The following is a 27,951-nucleotide window of genomic DNA, read 5'->3' as shown; positions in this document are numbered from 1 at the left end:
AGCTGAGTTAGCTTGTTTGCAATTGGCAAGTGGCTGGGTGACTAGTGCCTCACCTCTTTCAGCAGCAGGTCTCCACCTCCAAGAAAAAAAATTATGATGCTGATAACTTTGCTACAACCTTCCACTATTTCTCTGTGTGAGGAAAACTGGTGTTATCTACCTCAGGACCCAGAGACACAATGGAGAGGTAAACATAAAAGGGAAAGAGCAAATATTATCATGTCTTCTTATGGAACAATTTTAAGGATACTGTCATAATGATACTGAGGTTTTTCTGTACTAGTTTTGACTGCTAGTGCCGGCATTGTTGATTGTATTTTGATAAGACATTGTAGATTTTAGTTAGATTAGTAACATTTTTTTTTCCTCCTATTGTGCTTGGTGTGTTGCCAGAATTGTGAGTGTAAATGTATGCCTGTAGAGTGATCATTCTGAGAAATTAAGTAGTTGGCTTTCATGTCATAAAGATAATGTTAAATAAAGAAAAACTGTTTGTATTAGCTTTTAAAGAACTTGTATTTTGTTTAACTTATCATTTAAGACAGAAATATAGTTTGGATATAAAACACAGACCTTTTGGCTTTGCATCTCTGTTGGGATACTCACATTATCAACTTTAGATATGTTATTTTTTGTTTGTAAGTAAATAGCCTATTTTCCACAAATACTGAATGTGATTAATAAGAAAGGATAAATTCACTTCTCCTGAAAGAGTTAAACCAATTCCTTTCCTTTTTTTTTTTTTTTTTTCCCCTCATTGTGGTAGTGCTTCTTGCCTTGGTTAACCAGGATTACTATGCAGGAAGAATAAGCATCTAATTTAGGCAAAGAATTAAAAGAGCAGTTGTGAATAACCCCACCACTTTCTATTATGTCTGCCAGTGTATTAAAGGAAAAGCTAGACAGTCTTGTATAATAAGTAATGATTTTAAGTTTGTTCTTTTAGATGTGTAAGATTCTGAATTCTAAAATACAAGAATAAATTTGTTTCTTTAAGCAAAAGTGGTATTTACCAAATGTTACTTTTTGGTATCATTTCCTTCCTCCTCCCCCCCCCCCCCCCCCCCTTTTTTTCATTAAGGATTTGAATTTCAAAGGGCTACTCAAATGGGGCAAAAACTGAGTCACAATACTCCATGTTTTTCTTGTTTTCAGAAAGAAATTAAACTTTCAAAAGGAGATTTATATATCACTACTGTTTTGATGAAATGGTTAGCTATGCACCCATGTGTATGACTGCTGATCTCCTGAGATCTGTGACATCATATTGGATCAATGAGAAATGGAAAAAAAAATAATAAAATGATTTAAAATAATTTAATGCCATATAGCCTTATTTATTTTTTTTTCCCTGCAGATGAATCCCCTCAGAATGGCTTCTGACTAATTTATTTTCACCTTGGTCTCTCACACTTTCTCTGGCTAAAAAGGAAATGTAGCTATTGTCCAAAAAATATATCTATTCATTTATAATGATGCCAGAAATAAACCTGAGTAAATAATTCCGAAAATACAAGGAGGCAAGTCTACTTAATCTTGTATCATTTGGAATTGCAAACATAATCTTGGTATTCGTTAAACCATTCAAGATACTTTTCATGAATCTGTATGCTTGTGTTCCAAGATATATTTGCTCCTAATAAATAATTCAATAAAAGTAGTAGGAAAGAAAGAGGGAGCAATTAGAAATTTTGTTTATTTTTTTATACAAAAAAAAGTTGGAGGTCTTCCTGCAGAGTTTGATTTTAATTGATACCTTATTAATTTGCAGAAAATTAAACTACTGTCTTGTGGTATGTTTTCCTTTTGAGCAAACAAAGTCTGATACAAATCATGGATGTAACAAATGCAGCGCCTTTTTTCCCCAATTGTCTAGTTTTTCAAATGTGAATATAAATACAGATGTTGAAAACAACACGAGTAACTATGAGGAAGATTAAAAATGTTATGGCGGAAATGTAACTTAAAAATCCAATGGAAGAAATGAAGCTTCTGTAAACTGGACTGTCTTCATGACACAATTTATATTATTTACGAAAAGAAAACAAGAAAAAATGTTATGGACTCAGGAATTTAGTAGAAATTCAATTCAATTAAATACATGCAGCATATTTTCCTTTTAATCACTTCTACAGAATGTTGCAATGAGCTCACTTCCTGGACAGTTGCCATAGAAGAACTTTAGTTAGGGCTTCTCCTTTTTCTTTGCTCTGGTAGACGACTGTTCTCAGATTAATTTTTTTTTGTATGTTTAGTGTACTATTGTAAAAGGATAAAGCAACTCTGGAGTCAAATGAAACCACTGTGGAAATAAAAAGGGTCAGACTGCAATCCTAAAGCTTATATGAGGTTCTACTTCATGAAGAAAGAATTGCATTTAATGTTGAGTTTACTGAAACCTACCTTATTTGGGACACTTTGGAGCATCAAAACAAACTTTGCTATTAAGAAAAATAAATATGCCATATTTTCATTATGATGTAGTGAAGAAAAAATAGAAGATCTAGAGCCATTCACATAATCCTTTAATAAATCAGTCAAAGTTTTTTAACAGTCAGTCAAAGGATTTTTTTTTTTTTTTTTTTTTTTTGTAGCCTAAATGGTTTGTGACATAGTGTAGTGGGTTTACGTGGCAAGGTTTTGGTAGCAGGGGGCCATAGGGGTGGTTTCTGTGAGAAAGATCTAGAAGCTGCCCCATGTTTGGGAAGGGCCCCATTGTTTTCCAGAGCTGAGCCAATAAGCGATGTTGTTTTGCACCTCTGTGAGAGCATATTTAAGACAGGGAAAAAAACGCTGCGCCACACAGCAGCTGGGAGAGTGAGAAACAGCCTTGCAGGTGCCAAGGTCAGTGTAGAAGGAGGGGGAGAGGTGCTCCAGGCGCCGGAGCAGAAGTCCCCTGCGGCCTGTGGTGAGGACCATGGTGAAGCAGGATGTCCCCCTGCAGCCCATGGAGTGCCATGGTGGAGCAGGGTTCCACGCTGCAGCCCGTGGAGGAGACCACGGTGGAGCAGGTGGTCCTGCACCGACGGAGGCTGCCGCCTGTGGAAGACCCCTGCCGGAGCAGATTCCGGGCCAGACCTGTAGCCCGTGGAGAGGAGACCACGCAGGAGCAGGTGACCTGGCAGGAGCTGCTGCCCGTAGGGGAGCCAGGTTGGAGCAGTTTTCTCCTGAGGGATGGACCCCGTGGTACGGACCCATATCTGGAGCAGTTCTGGAAGAGCTGCTGCCTGTGGGAAGCCCACGCCGGATCAGTTCATCAAGGACTGCATCCCGTGGGTGGGACCCCACAGCACAGGGGACGAGAGTGACCGAGAAGGAGCGGCAGAGAAGAAGTGCTGTAGACTGACCATAACCCCCATTCCCCCGTTCCCCTGCGCCGCTTGGGGGGAGGAGGTGGAAGAGGGTGGATGGGGGGTAGGTGCTTTTGGTTTCTTTCCTTTGTTTCTCACTTCTCTAGCTTGTTAGTAATGAGCAATAATTACTATCTTCTTATGCCGAGTCTGTTTTGCCCATTACAATAATTATTGTGTGATTTTCTTGTCCTTATCTCAACCCTTGAGCTCTTTTCACATATTTTCTCCCCATTCCTCTTTGAGGAGGGGGAGTGAGAGAGCGGCTGTGGTGGAGCTTGGCTGCCCACTCGAGCGGAACCACGACACATAGGATTCTGTGCAAAGAGTTTTAATCTTAGTTTTATCTTCTAGAAATTACTGGTCTATCATATCTCGATTTCCATTTGAATAAAGAGATTCATAGAACAGACACGACAGGCTGAGAAAGTTTTTATTTTTTAATAAAGTTAGAAATTTTGTAAAATTTCTACAGCTACATGAATACCTCAGCTACATGAATAGAATGGATTCTGCATTAATCAAGATTGCATGCAAATGAATGATGATAATGATTTACAACAGGGCTAGTGGGACCTTTATTATTTGGAATTACAGTTAAATACTTATGTTTTTAGGAAGGAAAAAAAATGTTAACAGTATAGTTCTAGATAATAACAATTTTTACTGCTGGTGAATAGTTTCAGAGTTCCAGTATTATTGTCTGACTCAGCACAGGAAGAGGATAAATTATGTCATACACATATGAAGGACAGTGATGTCTTTCCATGAAAGGACAAAATGACATCAGTGTACAGATTTTAGTCAGTATCTAATTTCCTCTAATCAATTTGAGTTGGGGGATGAAATTATTGCAGAAGAAGGAATGTAACATTCCTAACTGACAAAGGGAAAGGGATATTAATGCAGCTTTATAGCTGCATTAATTTATATGTGTGAATAATTTCACTGGATGTTTTTGTCAGTCTTCCTTACAGAAATAAGTCTTCTGGCAACACATTCATAGGAGATGTTATCTGTGCAGAGAAGGAAATCAAAGTGTTACATAGGAAGAATGTGATTATCCTAAATACCTGAATAGAAAGAAATATATTAGTAACAAGTGTAGTGCTAAGTATATATGGAGTAATCATAAGCATTAACAGTCACAAACATTCAGAAACTATGAATCATGCCTTGGAAAAAGTCTTATGGAACTGACTTAAATGTATTATTTACAATAATAATAATAAAAAAGATCTTTATTGAGTATTTGAGTGTTGAATTTCATCGTCCAGTGTAGTTCTACAACCTTAATGGGTGACACAGTACTCTAAAAGGGAGAGAAAATGAGTTTGCCACCATATGTCAAGTTATTGGATTCCTGCTCTGTGTGTGTGTGGATGGCAGTATTATTGCTTTGTGACTTATGGCTGATAAAAAGAAAAACAAGTCAAGGCAGCAAATTGTAGGACTTAAATATAGATGAAAGTTTCAGATTCCCATTTAATCATTTACAAGAAAACATTACTTTTTGTTTTGTTCCTTTTCTTGAGTTTATTATAGTATTTGTTTTGGTAGGAGAGAGGTTATCTTACCCTCCTGTTATTTCATGTGGAACACAAGTTTTAAATGTTTTCCTTTCCCTTGGTCATGATGATTTGGATGGCCTTACATCTCTGTGGAATCTAGCCAAAGACAAATGATGAAGCTGTCCTTATTTATTTATTTATTTATTTATTTATTTATTTATTTATTTATTTATTTATTCTGTTTCTTTTGATTCTTATGATTTTAGTTTGTTTCACCTGCACTAGATCTAGAGAAATACCAACACTCTAGGAGCAAACTTGTTAGTGTTAGGTCAGAGGTTGGACTCGATGATCTAGAGGTCTCTTCCAACCTAGAAATTCTGTGATTCTGTGATCACAAATTCACTGAAAAAGCATTAAAACCTCTATAAAAGGCTGCTTCATCTGAATTCCTGCCAATATAGTCCACTCACAGAATCATAAACCCACAGAATCATGAACAAATATATAAATCTAGACTTTATTATTATTATTATTTTAATACAGGATTCAATTTAGCCATTTTGTCTTTAACAATGTTTCATCTGTATGACTGTGTATTGTTTACTTATGCTCCCTGATTCACTAATAACATAGCAGCATCAGATTCTAGTTTGCTATGCTTCCTAGTCATCCCAGTACCCTTCCTGTGTGTGTCCCCCCCCCCCCAAATCATTGAGGAGACTGTTATGTATCTGATGTATCCTGATGTATCTTCCCCAACTGTTTTATTTATTTATTTATTGCTGTCATGACACAGTGAATTCTCTCTAAGTTGGTTGAACAGAAAGTTTCTCTAAAGTATTCTCTTTCAGTTGGTGAAACTCTTGAGAAAGTTTTTCCACAGCCAAGATGCAGGCCTCTAGGGAAGACGAGAGACTTTCTTCGTACTGTTGTTTAGCCAGTTCATCCACCATGGGTTCCTCATGGTCATTCCAGGTTGTTATTGGCAATTAGTTGGCATATAATGATGGTGCACTCCATACAAACTTCTGCCACATGGGTCGTGTACACTTGACTTCATCTGGATCTTTGAATAGCTGGTCATGGTCTAGGTCCTCATGAATCACCTTTCATACAGCTAATTCCTTCAGGTACTGGATTCCCTTCTCCATGGTGATCCATTATGCCTGGTTGACATACAAGATCTTCCTTGAAGATACCTTTCCTTCACACCTGACAGGAGATGCCTCCAGAGGGTGAAGATTTGTGCTCTATTTCCAATTGCTTTGTCAATGCCTGCATTCCTAGTAAGGGAACCCATCCACTTGGCTTCCCTGCCCTCTAATTCTAGACTGTTGGATCCGGTGTCCCTGCACTGGAGCAGCCAGGTGACAAGGTGCTCGCTTGGACAATGACTGAAATCCTTTTGCATATTTTGTAGCTCAGGCTGGGATAGGCCTCGGGTAGTTATTGATGCTTTTATGATATCTTCCTCTTCATCTTCCCATTTGTGTGATAGCCCAGCCACTGTGGAGTAGCCTGTCTTGTCATCTTCTTCCTCCCTAGTCTGAGTAGGAGTTCTTCTCTGTTCTAAACAACTTGACATCCATTGCTTCATATTGGTTACAGGAGCAACTTGCACTGCTACAGTCTGTTTCCCTGACGCAGCCGCAGTGCCCGTCACAGGGATTGGAACAGCCACAGTGCTAGTCATAGGGGTTGGAGTGGCAGCTGGGGTTGCAGTGGCTGCTGGGCCTGTTGTAGGGTTTGGAGTAGCTGCAGGGTTTGTCACTAGGATTATAGTGGCATCAATTGCAGCTTGATAGGCATAGGGCAAACCCCAGCACATTGCAGTGGTTTGTGTATCTGTTTGGAATTGCCAGAGTGATTACACCCCTTTTTCAAGCATTCTACCAGTTTTTTAGGATTTTGCAATTGTTCAGGGGTGAATTTCCAAAGCACTGGAGGTGCCCCCTGCTCTAGATGCCTGCCCATATCCTCCCACACTCCCTGCTACTCACAACTATCCTGCCTCAGGACAGATTTCTGGATGGCATTCCCAAGTAGTTTTTTAACCTTAAACAAAATTTGGAGTGCATTCAGAAGACATAACAATAACATGCTGGTCTGAACATCCCAAGGATATTCAAAATCATAAATAGCTATCCTAACTAGCCTGGAGGAAAAGATTGGGGTGAAGGAAAAAGGGAGAGTGAACAAATAGGAAAAAATATCTCCCCCTGTCCTCTCCATAGGTTGGTCCCTGAAGAAAAAAGGTAATAAGTGTAATTGTTAATAGTTTCTGAGATATGGTTTCCAAAGTATAGAGTTGATGGCAGTGCTGAGTACATATACCAGGTTAGTCTCATGACTAGCAATTTTGTCATATCATAATCCAGTGTTACACAGTAAAAAAAAATAATAATCTTAAACCAGATCCTGGAAAGGATAAACAGCATGACAGGGAACACATACATGTACAGTAAGTAACGCTATATAACTCAATTTGGAAAACAGGCACAGCAGACCTGAGATCCAAGCAGTCAGCATTGTGAGTAGCAACATTTAAGCAGGTCTAATACCAATTTTGTTTTAACACTCTGTGGTCAGATCTGTCATTATCTCAACCCTTTGAGCTGCATGTTGGGCTTCAGAAAGACTGTTGTGATTTAATACATCTGGCAGCTAAACACCACACAGCTGTTCACTCACCCTCTCCCCTCCCTTTCTGGGATGGGGGAGAGAATTAGAAAGAAATGAAAGATTGTGGGGTGAGATAAAAACAGTTTATTAGGACAGAAAAGAATGGAAGATAGTAATAATAATAATGATAATGGTATTACTAATAATGATGAGTATAAACAAGTGATGCACAATGCAATTGCTCACCACCCACTGAACAATGATGCCCAGCCTATCCCTGTGCAGCCACTCCCCCCACCCCAGACAGCCCTCCCATATTAATTGTTCAGCAGGACGTCAGATGGTATAGAATACCTCTTTGGTCAGTTTGGGTCAACTGTCCTGGGTCTGTCCCCTCCCAGCTCCTGCTGCACCCCCAGCCTGCCTGCTTGCAGGACAGTGTGAGAAAATGAAAAGTCCTTGGCTTAGTGTAAGCACTTCTCTGCAACAATAAAACTTCAGCATATTATCAACATTATTCTCATCCTAAATCCCAAACACAATACCACACCAGCTACTAGGAGGAAAATTAACTCTATCCTATCTGAAACCAGGACACACAGTCATCCAAGAGTTAGGGAATGTTTAGAGCCCTTCATATGTGTGTACATATATGTGTCTTTGCCAATGTCTCTGAATCCTTCACATTGTCTGCATATTGGTCTAGGATCTTAATTGAACTAACTGGCTTTCCAGAAAGGGAAATTTAGGCTTGTGTTGTTTCCCACTTGGCACCTGCAGCTGTTTGAGGCGTGGACACAAAGGACTTGAAATAAGGAACTCTGAATTTAAAGGCAGTGCAATAAGTGTTTACTCAGTTCCTACAATAGAGTTATTCCTGCAACATTTATTTATTTATTAATTTATTAATTTATTTTAACTTCTGTCTTTTAAGAGTTTTTTTCTAAGGAAAAGGAGACAAACTTATTTTCTTTGTATTAATGCACCTTTCATTTCACTTATAGAATAAGTGGTTTGTCTAGGTGTAAACACAGGATTTATAGGTATGCCATAAGATTACATAAGACTGTGTCTGTGCAGATTCTATATTTATTACATGCTACAACTCTCTCTACAGAGGAATCAACGTTTACTTTGTGATCTTAATTACTTCAGTCTTCCATATATTTATATATATTTAAAATCAGTCTTCTGATTACATGATTGAATTTCAAAGTCTATAGCTACGATAAACAGTAGCACGTTGTAAGAATGTGTGATTATTATTTTTTCATTAACTTATATTTACAAAGCTAAATATTTCTGATCTCCAAAATAATTTTATCAGAGCTTTCTTATACAACTTTAGTTCTTTGTTATAGAACATGAAAAAAAAAAACACACAACCTTTAAAGCAGTGAAGTGATATGGAAGCCCATTGTTGATTACTTTAGAGTTCTGTATGTGTCTTTTATAAACTTTTGATAGAGAACAACATTCCATGCTGTTCTCTAAATAATTACATTTGGTCTTACAGGTGTTTTTTTTTTTTTTTTTTTTTTTTTTTCCCCTTCACACAGCTAATTTCATAGCAATAAAAGTCACTGTTTTGAGCTCTGATAGTAAAATGATGGTAGTTATGCTGGAATTTTATTTATTTGTTCAATATTTCTGAGGGTATCTAATAATATGATTTTTTTTTTTTTTTTTTGGCATATGCATCTTTATCCACATATACTGATATCTTAATGTCATTATGTCATACAGATTTTTAAAATAATTATCTTTTTAAGAACATTCTTGGCACAATATATTTTATGAAATAATTTTCTAAAAGTGAAACCAAAACGACAGTCATAATGGTCTAGATCACAAATTGCTGTGTTAAGATTTTCCACTTAAGTAAATTACCTAACTGCATATAATTTTATATGTAATTGTCATTGTTAAAACACAGAATTGCGTTGGTTCCAACAATACATAAGTTCAACGTACCCACCTACCTCATAGTTTTGTTTGCTGTAATTAGAATGGATTCCACATTTAGGATTATGTCAAAACTGGGAGATTTGAACTGTGGTGAAGCACTGTGACAGCAATAGCAGCTCAACATTTTACTATAATGTTTCCCAATAAAGAAATAAGCAAAGAAAACTCATAGGGAAGTTACTATTTTAGCCATGCTTCACAAGTCTAACACAGATACAGAAAAAATGCTTGGAGTCCATGAAAGCTCTTTTGATTGATCAAATCAGTTATTTAATGCTGACTTTCTGATGAGTATTAACCATAGAAATTTTGAATGTATGAATATTGTACCTTACAGACATTTTAAAACTGGCTATTTAGCTTTTTTTTTTCCCTCCCAATCATTTTATTCATAAACAGGCCTTTGTGTAGTGTTCAAAAGCATATGTGAGTTGTTTGAATTTTTCTATATAATTTCACATGAAATTAAAAAGAGGAAAAAAATTGTGTTGGAAAAAAACACAACTGTTATATTCATGCACTCAAAAAGACAATAAAAAGCACCTAAACATAGATTTGTAGTATAAATTGTAAAAGTTAACTCTAGTTTTATATCCTGTCAGCTTAAAAAATATGGAAGTAAATGGCCCATCCCAAAGCTAGTACCAGGTGGTTAAGATTCACATGTTGACAGAGTAGCACCAGGAAGAATGTAAAATATATACTTTTAAGTTAGGCTGGGCAAAGAAGCGAACAAGACAGTCCCATGGGAGGTGAAACAGATACTGCAACCAGCTCCATCAAGCAGCTCTAAGAAGTCAAGAGATAAACAGGTGGTCAGAAGTCACAGCAGATTTACCTTTTTCACCAGGTTAGTTCATGACAAACATCCTTATAATAGATTTTTTTTTTTGGTGGTTTGCAAAATGGTTAGGTTTCTCAGATAGGATTTTTATTTCATTTTATTTTATTCTGTATCCAAATGATTTGGACCCACATGTTTTACTTGTTAGGTGAGACGTGGTATGCTTGTAATATCGGATTTCGTCTGTTTTTTTCTCATTTTATACTGTTCATCCTATTATGTTTTGTGCAACACATTCAAATATGCTTTAAGCATGGAATTAGAATCAAGGCATTCCCCCCTCAACACACCCAAATGAAAATAATTTAATTACCAAGAGATAGACTGATACTAATCCCTTCCACCTCCCCCCTCCCCCCCCCCCTTTTTTCTTCCATGGTCTGGTTTAATGAAGTGCCTTTGGATAAAAGCCCATCTGAAAGAAATTCTTCCTCTCTAGATATATCATGTTGCTTTTCATTTCCTTTGCTTCTGTGAATGGACTTCAAAAAAAAGTTTTACAATTAGGTAAAAAGTAAATGTCTTGCTTGGTCACTGTTTTACCTTTCCAAAAAATTTTATTAGAGAAATAAAAGAAGTTATGAGATTATTTTCTCTGAAATATTCATCAGTTAAATCATGATACCTGTTACCGAGACAATCTTCCGGATAATGCATGAGCCTCTTTAAAGAGTAATATACACAGTCAGTGTAGTATAAAAAATATAAGTTCTTGCGTTTTAGCATTGTTTTGTTTAGAGGAATTTGGAAATATTCTACTGATGGGCAAAAAATTAAACAAAATCTCCATCATTACTTTAACCCATGCCTAGGAAATTGCAATATTTCACAGGATAAGATAAAGTTAAAAGCTCTGCTGCAAGATCACTTTCACATTTTCTTTACTTAACTGAATATCTATATATTTATTTTTAAATCTTGATATTTAGAAGCATACTGAAAATAATCCTCTGTGTTACATCTTAGGGAAAGAGCTGTAACTTGCTAAAGGTCTGACCTGTGTGCCAAACTCTTCATGACCTCTTTAAATTTACTTTGACTATTTTTAGGAAAAAGGAATAAGGAAAAAATCTGTTTCAGTTTCTTTCAACCTCCAGTAATGAGGACTAATATTGCTCTTAAGGTGTCATAAACAGTCTATATTGTTTTAAACATAAATATTGTCTTAAGGTATCACCACATAAGCTTAGTGATTTGTGGACAGGTAGCTGGACAGTTTTGTGAACTTTTAAATTTCTTTGCTTTACATTGATGTTGTTCTTTGTGTTCAAAATGTATCAGTCTTGTGTTAACTCACAGACTGGTGCTAAAAAGTTAGCAAGTATATTATTGTTGATATGGAATGTTGTATTTCAGTGCATATTTTCAGGGCTTAGGAAGAATGAGGATCACTGGCATTCCCAGAGATGAGAAAAAGGGGGAGGAATGGAACTATCCTATTCTTCTGGAAGTTTTTCTACTACTAATATCACTAGCTAATATCACTAGAGTTTAAGAAACTGATAAAGATGGTGGATTGGGACAAGGATTTTGAGTTATTTGTATTTGGAGCAAAGCTGGCCTGGAGCATGTGTGAATAAGGGGCCAAAGGCAGTCCCAAATAAAAGAATTAGATCCACAATCCAAATCAAGCCAGTTACATGGGCTGTGCTGCATAAACGGCATGTTAGAGCTTGCTGTGCTGGGACTATTTAGAAGTTGAGGGTGTGTTAAGGACAGTTTTAAACTGTAAAACTGAACAAATTCATCAATAAATTCATCAATAGCAATACACCTCTTGGTGTTTCCATCTTTCTTGTTCATGTTTGATATATTTATGCTCTTTGTTCCCCTCTCAAAAACAGGGCCTTATTATCAGCTTCTGATACTGTTTTTCTTGATTTTGTTTTTGCCAGTCATCTTCATTTATTAGTCAGAACATACTTTTGCAGTACCTTGCATTTCTCCCATTCTTTGTTTTCTAGCTTTCTGCTACTTGGATGCCTTCTGTGTGAAAAACTTGTCCTTTTGGTAATGATATTGCTCTCGTTCCTCTGTAAAATGCTAATTTATGTGTGTAACAGCACTTTGCATTGTATACAAAAGAATAAAATATTTTAGCTATATCCATGTATCAGTGTATCTGTTTTGTCTTGGTTTTGAGTTCAGAAACATAGTTGCTCCTGTTTAATAAAATTACATACCTGCATAGTTAATTATAAATTACATTTAAAAAAAGAGGTGAGATACTGAGGTAGTATTCTTGAATTAGAAATACAAATTACAACAGATATAGCTTAGTTAGAAATTATGGCACATTTATATTTGCCAAATGTTAGTTACTGGTTAGCTAGTATGATAGGTAATATTTGGAGTAATGGAGTAAACAGAGATAAACAATGATCACTTGCTGCAGTTAAAGTGTCACTATTTGCTGTAGTGGTAATTTGTCTTGTGACATCAGAGAGCTGGCTACATGTAAATGTTTAGTTTTGTTTTTCTAAATATTTTATAAAACTTATACTTGAAGGAATTTTATTCCTTCTTTTATTTGCTGTTGCATTTTTTTATTCATAAAAATATGTTTTAACAGATTTGTTTACACTTATTTGATGAGACCCTATCCATTTGAAAAGATTTAAACTAAGCAAGGGCATTTCAACAAAATATTAAAAAATATTTCTTTGTCTTTTCAGTGGTTATTGTGAAGTTACTTCCGTAGTTTGCAGCTTTAAATGGTGATATCTGCATTCCTTAACTCACATAATTCATAATGAAAATGGATGGATGAATTAGTGATAAGTTGCCTAACAATGTAATACATGTACAGTAACTAGTCAGAAAAAAAAAATAAATCTATTGTTCACTTGCATTTAAGACTACGAGACCTTTATAAAAAAACAAAAACAAAAACAAAAACTGAGCTTCATTTACTTTGAAGTCATATTGAATGGGCTGAGAATACACTGCCTAGCTTGATTAATGCCCTGTGTCATGAAATATGATGAGAAAACATCTATAGTATGTAGAACCTATATGACCTTGACAGTCCTCACTGCAAATAGTTATTAAAAATTGTGTTAAAAATCACACTGAATGCTCCTCAGTGGAATACACTGGTATTATCTTAATTCATTGCCAAAACTAATTTATAAGTAATAGAATATTACAAACAATTTCCAGATGATGGTTAAGTGTATTCTTCTGTGTGTGTTTTAATGAATATTTGGGGAAAAAAAATGCAATACATTGGATTCTGAAAAGTGTTATTAAAATTATTATTAAAAATAGTTAAAAAATTATTATTAACTAAACAATTTAACTAAAGGGGAAAAAAAGGAAAAAACCAACCAAACAAAACAAATAAAGGCTATGTGGAACTGCAGAGGAAAGAAATTACTCTCTACTTCCCACAAATGAGCGATGCTTGACCACGTCTTTGAAGCAGGGCCTCAACTCATGTAGCCGGTGTTTGGGAGGAGGACCAACATTTTCACAAGAGCCCACCCCTCTCCTCTTCTTCCTGTTTCCACCTTTTATTGCTGAGTGTGACATCATATGGTATGGAATATCCCTTTGGTTGGTTTAGGTCAGCTGCCCTGGTGATGTTTCTTTTCTCACTTTTTTGCTCACCCCCTAGGAGGGTTAGAGTCCCGATGCTGTGCCAGCACTGCTCAGCAGCAGATCCAACACTGGTGTGATACCACTGCTGTTCTAGCTACAACTGCAGAGCACAGCACTGTATGGGCTGCTGCAGGGAAAGTTAACATCCCAGCCAGACCCAGTACGATTACCTTTTGCAGGACTGGGTCCTACTACAAGTAATTATGCACATAGAAATGAGTACAGAAGAAAAAATTAAATTCATGAACTTTCTAAGCACCTCTGCTTAGAAATATTATGGCTTGTGTGTAAAAACTACTGAACCAATCAGATTTAAAGAAGGAATGCTAGTACTTTTAATATATTTATAGCAAAATACCCGATATACTATGAGAACAAGTAACTGTAGAACATATTTGCAGTAGATGCCCAATGTTAAAATTTTAGGTTTCACTGGTAACAGATTCAAGATTTACCTGTTAGAAATATTTCAAAATATAAATACCAAAAGCAAGTACAGCAGCTGGAAAATAAAATATATGCATTTCAAGCATTTACCTTAGTTTCAGAACACCAAATGTTTCAAAAAGATAATTTATTTCTTTCCTTTTTTTTTTTTTTTTTTTTTTTTTTTTTTTTTTTTTTTTAATCTTTAATTTGTATTAATGACATACTTGGAAAAAAATAGTCAGTGTTACAATAATATAGGAAGTTTATATTGACAGGATTTTGTGTAGCCAAATATAAGCTCCAGAATAATTTGTATTGCTTAAAAGAGATCTTTTTAATAATGTGCTGGTTCAAAACAAAAATATACTTGTTGTGGCTTAATCCAAGAGGCAGCTAAACACCATACAGCTGTTCACTCACACCCCCAAGATAGTTTGGAGGAGAAACTTGAAAAGAAAAGGCAAGAACTTGAAGGTTGAGAAAAGGATAAAAGGACTTTTTTTTTTTTTTTTTTTTTTAATAAGAAGGGGGTAAAGTGGGGGGGAAGGAGGAGCGAGGAACAGATGGATGACAGCAACAACAAAAAGATCACTACTAACTGACTGATGCCCTGCCAGTTCCAGAGCTATGTTTCCTCTGCCACCCCCCCAGTTTTATTGTTCAGCATGATGTCATACAGTTAAGAATACCTCTTTGGCCATTTTGTGTCAGCTGTCCTGGCTGTGTCCCCTCCCAGCTCTTTGTGCAGCATGAGAAGCTGAGAAGTCCTTGTCTCCATGTAAGCACTGCTCTGCAACAAGTGGTTGGTATGTTATCAGCAGTATTCTTTTTCTAAGTCCAAAACACAGCACCATACCTGCTGCTAAGAAGAAAATCAGCACCATCCCAGCTGAAAACAGGACACTGAATCACATAGCCTGATACAAATTTTGGCAAAGGTTTAAATGACAGAGTCTATGGAAGTCCTGTATGATTTTGTATGTATCATCTTTCTATGGGCAGAATGCAAAGTGAGGACAAGAAGTTTATGAATGTTTTTATATGAGTCAAGTCAACCAATTTTTTTCATTGCAGAAGCAAAGATACTTGTGAAAGACAGAACACTAGCATAGTAACATAAAACCTACACACACACACCTTTCTTCTTTTACTTGCTGCATATAAACTGATGATCCTAAATATTCAGATATTTCAATGATGTAAACCACAGAAGAAAAGGATTACATTTAAAATAGTTTCCTGTTTTTCAGCTGAAAGAATAGATAAGATAGTTCTGGTGTTTCTCTCATGCTTATCATAACAAAACTCAATCAGTGTTATCAATCAGTGCTGGAAAACATTGGCATTGTGAATGACCAGAAGAAATGTGATACGCTTTTTAATGGTTCTGTTGCAAGTATTTTGCATCCATATTTTCAAATTGCTTAGTATCAAAGTATTAAGAACTTAGTTTTACAAAGGCTAATTCAGAGTTATTTTCTTATTCTTTATGAAAATAGGTATAATATATAGTACTGCAGTCCTTCAGAGTCCTTCAACATAATCCTGTGTGGTTTGAGAAACCGTTGTTGCTAAGGACAAAAGCAAAGAAAACGGAGTAGCTCACCCTTTTCTGGGTCTCTTGTTGCTAGTTCTCCCATCTCTTTTTGCATCAGGATCTCATTTTCCTCAGGTTTATCATTCATCTGTATCTGTAGAAGCCTTCTTTTGGCCTTTCATCTCTCTTCCTCATTTCCAAGTCCTGCTGAGCTTTGGCTTTCTTTATTGTATTCCTGAATACTTGGGTAATGTTTCTATATTCACTGCACTCACTGAACACTTTCTCTAAAAGTACTGATGCCTCTGCCTGTTCCTCCTGTTCCTCACTTAATCATCAATTAGCATTAATCTTTTCTTTTTGCATGCTATTACCTTGGTTAAAAATAAAAACCAAGAAGATTATGGTAACATGTAAAATATCTTAAATCCATGCTGTATTTGCAGTTTTATACTTCTCAAAACAAAAAGAAGTATCTCTTTGCCACTTTTTTTTTTTTTTTTTCCCCAGAATATGACTTTCTTCATGCTTAGTTCTATACTGAAAATTAGATTTAATTGATGACAATGTTGTTTAATACTCCTCTGTGAGAGTTTGATTTATTTTTTTCTTCTTTTTAATTTGATAAGCAATATAAATATAAATAAATTTCTTAAAATAAAGAATGGGTAATAATTTTCAGGGATGATTCAAAACAAGTGAGAACTAGTTATTTGAAAGAAACAGTAGGTATGCTCTCTGACAACCAAATTTATCCCAAATCCTTTTACAGAATTATGTCTATCTTCCTTTCTAGCTCTACATCTATTTGTTTCTCCTTGATACAGCTGTTCTTTTTTTCATATCCATTAGTTTTGGCTGTGTTTTCTGTCAGTTCCCTAGCTCCTAACATTCTTTTTCTTTCACTTACAGGTGCAATTCTGCAGTCTTACACATACCTGTAGTATATGTGTATCTATCACCAGATGAATAGCTTCTGTAAAGATGAAGAATCCCTTTCACAGAAAGAATCACTGTTTTCTATCACAAGAACATGAGAGGAGCCAAGAATTTGGATCAGAAATTTCTTCTTGCATCATCTTTCATTGCAATGACTATTGGGGTAACAGGATTCAGAAAAGAATGTTTTGCTAGAGTGCTGATCAAAGTATTTGCACATTACTGTCTCTGAGAGAATGCGGACCGGGCTTTTGAAACAGTATTAAGTGTTGGAAAAGTTGGTTACACTAGCACAAATAAAGTTTAATAATACTGCAATTGAATTTGTGCAAGCACAATTTAAAAGGTTAGCTTTCTTTCATACATAGAACTGAATTCTGAATGCATTTATATATTATTTTTTAAACAAAACACCTTGACCTTGAAACTCAGCCATTTACTTACCTTCAGGATAAAAAACAAACAAACAACAAGAACAAAATGTTATTTTTGTTCCTAGTATAACAGACTTTGACTCAGTTGTCTTTTGCATTAACTTTCAAGTGTAATCAGTCATTTCAACCCAACACATCGGCTTTAGTTATAATAATTTATTCTCCTAACAGTAAACACTGATCTTTGTGCCCATATCCATGTTGAAAAGATATTGTAACTGAAATAAAAATTGTGGGTGATAATACTCCTCTTATAAAAGCAATTTTTGAATAAGCAGCATGTTTTAAAAGTACTATCATCTATTTCAGGTCTCTCTTTAATCTTTATAAATCACTCATCTGGATTAAAAATATGTTCTACCTAAGCACATCTGACTGTAAGTCTTCTTTTTTCTCACTTAAAATTCTTCCAGACTAAATTTTCGATGTAGCTAGTCAACTTTAAAAATCTTCTGCCTTAATTTCAGTCATTCATTTCCCTTATTCATGTTCTTTTTCTCTTCCATCTGAAAATATGCATAATAGATTAAGGCAAGATACGCAGATTCAAGGATTAAGCCTTCTGCAGAAAGGGAACCTTGGTCTAAGTATTAAAAAAGTATTACAAAAAAAATATTTCCCTTCAGAGATCTTTGATATTCAATTGCAATGTATGAGGATAGCAAAAGTTTTTCAAGAGAACATGAAGTTGAGAGGACCTTTAAGCATTTGTTCTCTAGATTGCCTTTCAAAAATGTTTGTCTAGAGCTTCACTATTAGATGTTGCAGTCCTCTGGAAAGAGGAGAGAGCTAGTTTCTTTTCTTAGACAGTATTTTCCTGTCACTACATTTGGCTATTTATGTCAGTAGCAATGGATTGAGGCTAAGTGTGTAATGGTCACTTAGAAGTGTTCTTATATTTTATCTTTCTTTTTTCCTTGTATCTGAACAATCTGAGTCAAAAATACATGTATTAGCTAGTTGATAAACAGGAATCTGCTGAATCTATTGGCTATTATCTTCAGTTCTTTGTTTAGATATTTCCACATAATTGGAACTAATGTGACATTAATCTGATGGCACCAGCTGTGTTTTATATTTCATTAACATTCACAATTTAGAAATCTGTTAAGTCTTTTGTTATGCTTTCTCTCCTTTGAGACATTGAAGGAAAACAAGATTCTTTTAATGATTTCAAGTAAAGCCATTTCCATGTCCTAGCATTTTCAGGTCACTGAAAGGAATACTTTCTCTTTTTAATCTGGTCTAGCCAATTTTTATCTCATTCTTACCTGATTTTACCATATGGCAATGTATCATTACCCATTCTAAAGTTTATATCTTCTACACTTTCCTCAAGAAGTTTATTATCATTATTATTTTCTTTTTAGTGCTATGTAGAATTGTATTTATCTGAAAGATTTTGTTCTTTTTGTTCTTTTATTCTTTTTTTTTTTTTTTTGATTATTTGTTTTGGAAACACAAATATATTATGTGACTTTTTATTTAAGATAGATTGAAAAATGCTACTGAAATATTTAATATAAACCTTTATTAAAAAAAGAAAAACAAAACAATAACAAAACAGAAAATGATTTTAGAAAGAAAAAGATCTTTTTCGGAAACTATAAATTCTATTTGAGGAAGATGAACTGCAAGAACATTCTGAGTAATACTCTTCCCAATATATCAGAAAGCATTCAAAAATTGTTGCTGTCTCTAACCAAGCCATCTGGTAAAATTCTCTGATGATGATTACAGTTTCTAACTATGGGGAAAATACAGTCATATTATTAATTTTGCTGATGATTTTTAATGAAAGGTTTAGGGATGTAAAACTCTTTTAGCTCTGTAAAACATTTGTGCTACCAAGAATGTAAGAATACCACATAAATTTTTATTTCATATAGCAAAGATAAGTTAAATAGTAAGAAAATACATTATGTTTTTCTGCACTTCAGGAATTAGGAATTCAAAGCTTTCAAAGCTGCTCAATGTGTTTTTCTTACTTTTTTTTTTTTTTTTTTTTTTTTTAATGTTAGTGATATTGTCAATATCTGCAGGATTATTATTATTATTATTTTTTTAAGTAAATAACCATATTCTTTCACTTGTTCTTTTTCCAGTGCATGCTGGGATGCCAAAATGTGTGAAATCAAGACATGATGTATCCGTTTATTGTCACATTGTCCCAGATGAAATGAAGGCCAGGCACTTCTAATAACTTCTGAAGAGAAAATATATTTTTGTATAAGTGAGTAAATGACAATATTATTGTTATTATTTAATTTGAAAGCTTTCCACTGAACATCTGTAATGTTTCCTCCTTGTGAAGCCACAATTTAATTGGCAGTGTGTGTGTGTTGGGGGGGGGGCGGGGAAGGGGAGTCTGGGACAGAGATGGGTAAAGCCTATTTAGGGGCAAACCTACAAAATATCTGCTTTGTTATTTTCTTTGAATTCAGAATTCTTATTACTTTATTACAATTTTAGTATTTCTTTTTATCAGCAGCCATTTATGCCCTATTTGTTACGGCAAGAACTGCCAGTAAGCCCAAGAATGTTGAAGGAGGAGAACAGGACTGGAGTTCAACTGTCTGGACTTATGTTTTAAAATATATCCAGGATGTCTTTTTAGAACCAACTACAAATAGAATGTACAAAAATAATAAAAATAAATAAATAAATAAGAGAGATCTTTTTGATTTCTTTTAGCCCTCATAGAATCTGTAGGAATATGCTGATTTTTTAAATTAGCCTTATTGATAGTAAGTCAGAAAAGCACTGATTGCTGTATTACTTCTTAAGCATCTCAATGCTTACTGCTAAATATAGGTTTTAAATATAAAAATATATCCTTTCATCATGTTTTAATCCACAGGGTGTACAAGACCCACTAAAAATATTCATGAGATATCCTTGATAGGAAATACTTGTATGTATTTCAATGCTGATTAAGAAATTATTATAGTATTTACTAAGTATCTTAATACAAACAGTTATTAAAAATCCAAGAAAATAAACAGAGATGGACATTTTTGTAATTTAATCACAAAGAACATGAAACATGGTGGTTAAGAGTAGCTTTTGCTCTTTAGGTATGTTTCCTCCAATCTTCTGCCATTCAAGGTTCCTTTCACTGGGTAAAGTTGAATTTACGGTTATAAAATTTTGTTCCCAGACTGTGACATATCGAGGCTTCCTTGGATACAAATATGCTAGCAGCACATGTATTTGTAGAATAGTATTCTTATAATATATTGACCTAATAAATGAATAAATAAGTTTAAAACTTAAAAGCATACAGAATGTATTCTAGTCACAAATACAAATTAATTCTGATGTCGTGCATGTTATAATACACACAGTCATTCAGGATTATAGGGACCAATAGACCAACTACATTCTGAGGGTGTGAACTGTGAGAAATCAATCAATTTACAGAGCTTTGGCAAACGTTGAACAGCTGGTGCTGAAATTCTTTGTTGGAGAAATGACCAACCCACCGGAGATTATAGATTTAAGCCAAGATTGATGGTTAAAACTTGCAAATAAAATCCTCTTAAAATGTGTTCTGACTGATTATGAAGCCAGTTTCAAGGCATCAGTCCACAATACTTTCTTAGAACAAGATAGTCATTAAACTTCTGTTGTTAAACACATTCTCTCCAAGGCCTGGTGCTAGTAGCAAATGCATTAGTGTTTTTATTTGCAGGGTATTTTTCAAAGGTCTCTGTGGACCAGTTTATTTTAATTTAAACATTCACTAGGGTGAATTTTGATTATCAATAATTACTTTCACATACTTAACACAACAGAGGATAAGATTTTTTGCCCATTCTGTAGTCAGCAACAACTATCTGTTGCCTCAGCAAGTTTTTAAAGGTGCTCGAGAAAGATTTGGTTATGTAATACAGTAGTTGTTTTGTCTAATAGAAGAGGACGTGATCTTTTTTCAGCTGAACCTAGGTTTGGTTTTACAGCTGACAGTCAGGGAAGCAAATAAGCAAGGGACAAGAAAATTTGATTAAAATAGAGAAATAAAAGAATCTGACTAAAAAGTATCTGAAATAATGGGGTAGTGCACAGGTTTTTTTATTATTATTATTATTATTATTTATTAAGGCTATAAGAAAAGTAGGAAAGGAGAACATTTGGGGTGAAAAAGCATGTAGGAATGAGAATAACAGGAGAAAATGAGGGTTATATGAAAAGAAAGAGAAAAATCTTAATCATGTTGTGTTGTTTGGCAATCCAGAAAAAGATAGGAGTGAACTTCTTCAAAAAATATGTAAAATTTTGAACAAATTGAAGAAGGAACTGTTATCTTTCTGAACCAGGTGTCTTGTGAGGTTCTAGATGTGCTGGTGTCTGTACACAGAAATATTGTCTCATATAACTCATCAATAAGAGAGCATTATATCACCTCCTTGACATAGAAAAGAAAATTAAATTCATTAGCTTTTTATCATCTCCTTCTCTGTTTTTGTTTTCTGTGAATATGAGTCTGGAAAGAATATTTGCTGTTTTACTGATAGTAAGGCTGCTTGGACATATTGTTCTTCTTAGGCAAAAAGAAGGTGAAGGAATTAAGAAAGAAATGTAGAAAGAAGATTGAAGATTAGAGAGGACTGGAAATTTCCCAGTGAGATTAGTAAATATCTGAAACATTGAGGTGTAAAATCAGTTTTATTTTTTTATTTTTTTATTTTTTTTATTTTTTATTTTTTATTTTTTTATTTTTTTATTTTTTTATTTTTTTATTTTTTATTTTTTATTTTTTATTTTTTTATTTTTTATTTTTATTTTTGTAAACTAAACTTGGTGGAAGCAGTACTTTTTTCTGGATAAAACTGAAAGCATACTCATAAGAAACTGTTTTGTTCCTTTTTCTCAACAAACAAAAAAGTAATAGGGATCCATTTATACACTTAGGCCTCCTCTAAGCTCTAAGGCATATTTCCTGTAGAATCAGATCATATCAGAACCAAAAAATAGAGTATTTTATCTGAGTGCTTCACCACAATGTACTTTATGAATGAACCCTGACAGACCATAAATATTATGAGATTATCCTTGATCCAATATGCTGCATTTAACACACAAAATGGGTTTACAGGAAATAGATGGATGAAACCAAGTAGCTAAACACCTGAACAAATTGTTACAGAGAAAATGTTATTTTTTTCTTTTCAGTTCAAACTGGATTTGTAATGTGTTACCTGTTTTCCTTCTCACTTCAAGATTAAAATATATTAATCATAGCCATCATTTTTTTTGTTACTTTATATGCATGGTTTTCATGTGTTTCCTACATTACACAGGTTCAGAGATGAAACATGGAGGACTTCAGAGAGCATTCCCAAAAGACTCATTTATGTTCATCTTGATGTGTAAGAAAGTGATGAAAGCTACTGCAAAGATGACAATATGTTTAGGCATATGCTTAAGACTATTCTTCAATTTAGTGGAGAAATTGTAACACCAGACAAAATATTTAAATACATTTCTCTGTACTGCCGAAGAAAAGGGGAGCAGGTGTTTATGAAGTCTTATGAGACATCTATGTCTACTGGAATGTGTTGCAAAAATTGGACTAATTTCTGATCAATAAATCTACAGAAACTCAATTTCAGGAATCATATCAGTCAGGAACTCTACTGTACCAGCATAGACATATATTTTTGTGGCCAAAGTTCAACTTTGGGCCAAAACAGAGATTTATCAGAATAAAAGATGAAAAATTTAGCTTTTTATCCCTGTCTTTAGCAAAATTAACACTGTATCCAGACAAGTAAAGCATGAAACCTGCTGTTGCAAAATGTAATCACTGAGAAATTGAAAATTACCTCTGAAGAAATATCCAGACTTCCATGAGATAATACAAGACTCTGGCTTTTGATACTGGTGTTTAATATGTACTTCTGTACATAAAGACATGTATGAAAGATACTTAAGAATGGTTATGTTATTTAGAAAGTAAGCTTATAATATGCTATAGAATTAAATTTTTCAATGTCTTTTAAAATAAATTATATGCTGCACTGAAATAAACAAAATTAGAACTGAAGATTAATGATGAGTTTTCAAGGATCTTAAAACCTGCAACTTCTCCTGATCACACAGCTATATTAAAATACTCCTGTTCTTGGAAATAGTTTAAGATGCGTGATGTTGGTTTCTAGCGCTACAAGGATAAAGCCAGACAAAAATAATATAAATTAAATGAAATAAAATAATAAATTCTGCACTATTTCCCCTATCATCCGAAATATTTGAGAATTGTATCTAGTACTTAGTATCTAAACAAAATTTAGATAAAATATGCCTTAACTGAAGACGTATCTAAAAAATGAACAAATAGAATTACTTTGAAAAAAAGAAAAAATTTATTCTGATTTATAGTGATGTACAAAAATTGATATATTCAAAAAAAAAAGCAGATTTTTTTCAATGTTAATTCTCTAGAAAGCTACTTTCTCCACTCTTTCCCACAAACGACATACAACATGAATAATACACTAAATGTGTATACTCAATATTATATATATACACACATTTATACACAGGTATATGTTCTATGGCCTATAGAATCTGAATCATCATTTTTAGAGGAGTGGAAAAAGAATCATTTGTTATACTTAAAAAGGATGTACACTTTAACTTGAGTAAGTATACTCCATCTGCCAACCATTTCTGTTGATCGGTGTACAAATTAATAGAGCCATGTCTTTTACTGATTGTGATATGTAGTAGTACCCTTACCTCACTTGAATGTTTTGGCTTTACATACATTTTTCCTGAATAAGTCATCTTATGGGAAATCTATATTTCTCAGAAATCCAGTCTACCAAGATGATCTGTGAGTGGACGTGGACTCCAGGAATTCCAAACACAGAACTAATACCATATTTCCTGTAGAATGTGATGTGGAGGATTTCTAGGAAGATCCAAAATTTGTGATCCAGACTCTAGTGTACAGAGACTGTCTGGAATGGAGTTACATTTTTCATAGGAACCTGAATGTTCCTGTGTTTTTGGTTTGTGGGTATATCAGTGTTGGTAACATATTAGGATTTTGGCTGCTGCTGCTAAGTGCATGCACAGCATCAAGGTTTTCTCTTTTTTTCCAACCCTGCTCCCCATTATTCTGCCACAGCCCCAGCAAGGAGGCTGGAGATGCACAGGAAAATGGGAGGAGACACAGGTGGGACAGCTGACCTGAATTGACCAAAAGTATATTCCATATATTTTAGAATCATAGAACTATAGAATAAGATTGGAAGAGACCTCCAAGATCATCTGGTCCAACCATCACCCTACTACCAATATCACCCACTAAACCATCTCCTTAAGCACCAGGTCCAGCCTTTCCTGAAACACTCCCAAGGACAGTGACTCCAACACTTCCCCGGGCAACCTGTTCCAATGCTTGACTACTCTTTCTAAGAAGAAATTTCTCCTAATTTCCAACCTAAACCTCCCATGGCACAACTTGAAGCCATTCCCTCTAGTCCTATCACTAGTTATCTGCGAGAAAAGGCCAAACCCCAGCTCCCCACAGCTTCCTTTCAGGTAGTTGTAGAGAGCAATAAGGTCTCCCCTGAGCCTCCTCCTCATCATCATCACTGAGCACATAATCACTTCAGCAGAGATTCATGGTCCATTTGTGCTCTGCTGTGACAACTGCTGGCAATGGATTATATGCCTCTAGAAGCTGTGCTCTGGTATCTGCTTTGATTCTTGCCTTGAATTATTGAAGAACATGAACTGCATTCCTTTTGGATAAATTTCACTTCTCCAGGCTAAACTATCCTAGTTCCCTCATCCACTCCTCACAGGACTTGTGCTCCAGGCACTTCACCAGCTTCGTAGCCCTTCTCTGGACACATTCCAGGGCCTCAATGACCTTCATGTACTGAAAGGCACAAAGCTGAACACAGTACTCGAGGTGTGGCCTCACCAGAACCAAATACAAGGGGACGCTCACCTCCCTGGTCCTGCTGGCTGCACTATTCCTGATACAAGCCAGGATGCTGTTGGCCTTCTTGGCCACCTGGGCACACTGCCAGCTCATGTTCAGGTGAGCATCAATCAGCACCCCCAGATCCTTTTCCTCTGCACAGCTTCTGAGCCACTTTTTCCCAAGCATGTAGCGTTGCACAGGGTTGTTTTGGCCAAAGTGCAGGACCCAGGACTTAGTCATGTTGAACCTCATCCTGTTGGCCTCTGACTATCAATCCTACCTGCCCAGGTCCCTCTGCAGGGTCTTCCTACCCTCCAGCAGATCAACACTTCTCCCCAACTTACTATTGTCTGCATGATGTCATGCTCAGCAATTGAAGCTCAGGGAAAGGAGGAAGAAGCAGGGACATTCATGGGTATTGTATTTCAATTTCCAGGTGATCATTGCACAGACAGGGATCCTGCTTTCCAGGAAGTAGCTGGAGGTCTGCCTGCTGATGAGAAACCAGGTAAGGATTTCTTATTCTGCCTTGCTTGTGCATGCAGTTTTGCTTATTAAACTGGCTTTGTCTCAAGTGAAGACATCCCTCTATGGGAAAATGAGTGAGCAGATGGGTGGGTACATAGTTGCTAGTACAGTTGCAACCCACTGCAGCAAGGTAAATCAAATATATCGAAGTAGGCTGTGACCATCTACATTTCTGGAAAGTACTTTCCTGAGAATGCTCTAAAACACACACACACACACAAGTGCTCACATTCATTTTTTCCTTGAGCATAGAAACTGATCCATTCTAAACTCCACCTTTAGTAAATTTCTGTGATGAAACAGTGCATGTTCTACAGATATGATATTGAACCTAACATTGGGACTCAAAATGCAGAGGTAGTCTCAGAACGTCATTTTATGTAGCTACAAAAGAATTGGATATATTAACTTACTCTAACTTCCTTTCATGTCATACACAATCTAATTTAAACATTCTTCATGCAAGTTGTTTATAAGTGATATACAATTTGACCTGGTAAGATCTTCTGCAACCTGGATTGTTAAATTGCTTTTCAGTCATCCTGTTGTTAATAAAGTGATAAAAATAACAGCAAAAATAGTATTCAGATGACTATATAATTCTTTTATCTGTAGATATCTCTGCTCTTTGTATATGTGATTGTGTTGCACTTCAATATCCTCTTTATGAAATTGAAAGTATTTAATGTTCATCATCTACATTCTTTCTCAAGCTTATTATTTCTGCTTTGTGGGGTTTTATAGTATGTTACATTTTGTTGAAGTAATGAGACACATATACTATGCTCATGATTGTATCAGTAGGCACAATAAACCTCTTTGTAACAAAGTTTACTATATTTTGTTATTCTAAATGTTGATTCATATACGCAGTTAAATATCTTTTATGTACTGTGACCATAAGAATAACCTCAGTGTTAAAATATAGTAATTAATTCAAGTTACCTGGAAATTACTTTTATTTATTCACATCAAATCCTATTTTTACAAAACCTACTTGTTCTCACTTCAGCTACACTCTGGGCTCTCAATCAAAGTATTAATACAGAATTATATATATATATTTTTTTTTTCAGGGTTAAAGCTTAACTTTTAGAGACAGTAGTAAGTGAGTGATTTTTAATGGTATGTGTAAAATAAATTGAAATAAAATGTTCATTTTCAGACTGATATCCATTTTATTATGTGGATTTGTGTTTGTACAATAGTTTGCAAAACAGCTGTAACTAAGACTTTTGGACACTCAGGCCTACCATTCAAATTAATTCATACACATTGATATATGAGTGTGTGCCTCTCTCTCTATATTTGTATGTATGTATATACCTTATATGCATGCATGTGTGCATATATATCTGTAATTATATTCATCATTAATTTCAGTTCATTCTATAGCTATGTGTATTTTAGTTTCTAAATCCAAGAAAATTCTTATTTAAATGCTAAACTCTACTGCAAGTTAAGACCACGCTTAATTATATACTTAGCTTTGAGGCAGTTACATACTCACTGAATTCAAACAGATATTTTGCTAACTTATAAAGAAAATGAGAAAATGTGATGTTCTGAAAGAAATTGTCAATTTTGTTTAAGAGACACAGCAAAGGTTACCAATTAACTTTTTTTTTTATTTTATTTTTTTTATTTTCAATGTAAAAGATTACTACTTTTTATTGATAAATCATGTCATGAAAATAAAACAAGAGCATATACCCTATAGTTATAAATAGAAAAAATCCACAGTAAACATGTTTTCAACCTTCAGCCTTAATCCAGATATGCTGTTCTTAGGTGCTGAACATTATATATTTCTATATGGATGATGAATTATTGTTATCATTTTCTGGATCTAAAAAGTTTTCTTGGAAAGCGCTGTACAGAGCTCAAAAAAAAAACCAATTTGATAGGATAATCCTAAGTGATTTAAAAATGATGGATATAAAAGGGAAAACTACTAACCTTAGATAAAATGATGGATGGCAGTAGTGATATAACACTATTTGTTTGTTTGTTTTTTAGGCTGCAGAAAACTTTTACCTGTACTGAACATATAATATGCTAAATGTACAAAACCAAAACCAAAACAAAAAAAAAACCTACTTGTATTAAAAAAATGGCATGTATACTAGGACTGACTGCAAATGTAGTCCAAACAGTCATTTCTTTCTCCCGGCAATTCAATGACCACTGTGTGTACAAAGACAAACTAGTGCAAACAGCAGGCTATTTCTTGTAAGC

General features: G+C 34.8%; 1 long non-coding RNA gene across 1 annotated transcript in view; it reads left to right on the top strand.

The window, feature by feature from the left end:
- The window catches only part of LOC311435869, a 50,904-nt gene extending 27,530 nt beyond the window's left edge, over positions 1 to 23,374 (top strand). The window contains exon 2 of the long non-coding RNA XR_014692464.1: positions 22,544 to 23,374. This is a non-coding gene — a long non-coding RNA (uncharacterized lncRNA). The remainder of the gene's footprint in view (positions 1 to 22,543) is intronic.
- The last annotated feature ends 4,577 nt before the right edge of the window (positions 23,375 to 27,951 follow it).

This window comes from Aythya ferina, assembly GCF_964211825.1.
Source record: "Aythya ferina genome assembly, chromosome: 4".
NCBI lineage: Eukaryota > Metazoa > Chordata > Aves > Anseriformes > Anatidae > Aythya > Aythya ferina.
This window is presented reverse-complemented; position numbering and strand designations above follow the sequence as displayed.